Source organism: Echinops telfairi, unplaced genomic scaffold (assembly GCF_000313985.2).
Source record: "Echinops telfairi isolate 266 unplaced genomic scaffold, ASM31398v2 ScPeMD7_7468;HRSCAF=8506_0, whole genome shotgun sequence".
In the NCBI taxonomy this organism is placed as follows: Eukaryota; Metazoa; Chordata; class Mammalia; order Afrosoricida; family Tenrecidae; genus Echinops; species Echinops telfairi.
This window is the reverse complement of record NW_022111369.1, coordinates 44,888,989-44,890,105: the sequence shown is the minus strand read 5'-3', so window position 1 is coordinate 44,890,105 and position 1,117 is coordinate 44,888,989.

Sequence of the window (1,117 nt, the reverse complement as noted above, 5' to 3'; positions counted from 1 at the left end):
CATAAATTTGAATAATTCTATGGACTGAATTCCCTTGTATATGGATACCATACAATCACACACAGCACTGCCTTCAAAGACGAGTCTCGAGAGGTCTTCTTAGCAATGACTGCAGCATGATTCCTCGATTGTGTTATTCCTGCCGTTCCAAATGGCCAATGCCAGTCCTTTTCAGCTTACTAATGCCCAGAATATCGGTCTTTACTCTTAACTTCATTTCCCTAGATGTATGCGTCATATGTTCCAAGTTCTAATAGATGTTTGCAGCTATTATCCTTTTGAGTCGTGCCCTATCAACAAATGACGATCCCAAAGGCTTTACTCCATCCACATCATTACTGCTGACTGTACTATGAAAGCTCAGCCCAGCGTAGCTTTCTTATGGTTTTTGGGGGGTGGCCCCTCATATACTCACTCTCATGAGGGCAGGAAATTCTGCATGAATTATTCCTTATCTCCAGGCATGTAGAGCCTGACTCTTAGAAGAAATACTTTTGGTCAACCTAAACCAAATCATTTCCAGTGTTCCTGTTTTTCTCAAGGCCTTAGAAGAGCTGGGTACAAATGCATTGGAAGTGAAAGAATGCAAGCATAAATAATAAAAACCCATAAAAGACACCACAAGAGAGCATGGAGACCCTATTAATATTCAACAAAATTATAAGTTATAAGTGATAAAAAAGGGTAATTATAAAAGGAGCAACACATCAAGAGGATACAGCAATTTAAGTGCCTATGCACCTAACATCAGTGCCCCAAAATATGTGATGCAAATACTGACAAAACTTAAAGAACAGACAATTCCACAGTAATATTTGGGGATTTCAATACACCACTTTCAATACTGAATTTGAACCTCACTATAAACCAATTAAGGCCCCAAAGAGTTGTGAGATAGTTTACTGTGCCAACCTGGCCGATAAACACAAGTGGGATCAATTGAAGGGCAGAGAGATGAATGGCTCAGCGAGCCTCGCCTTTCTTGTCTCTCGCTCTTTGATCATCGGACCACTGTGAGGCTGCCTTGCTTGTTCTGTGCCTCAATTTACAGGCTACACTACCTGTAGGACACCTAGCCTGTGGACTGTGTCGCTGTAAGTTGAGGTCCCTTTAAGAC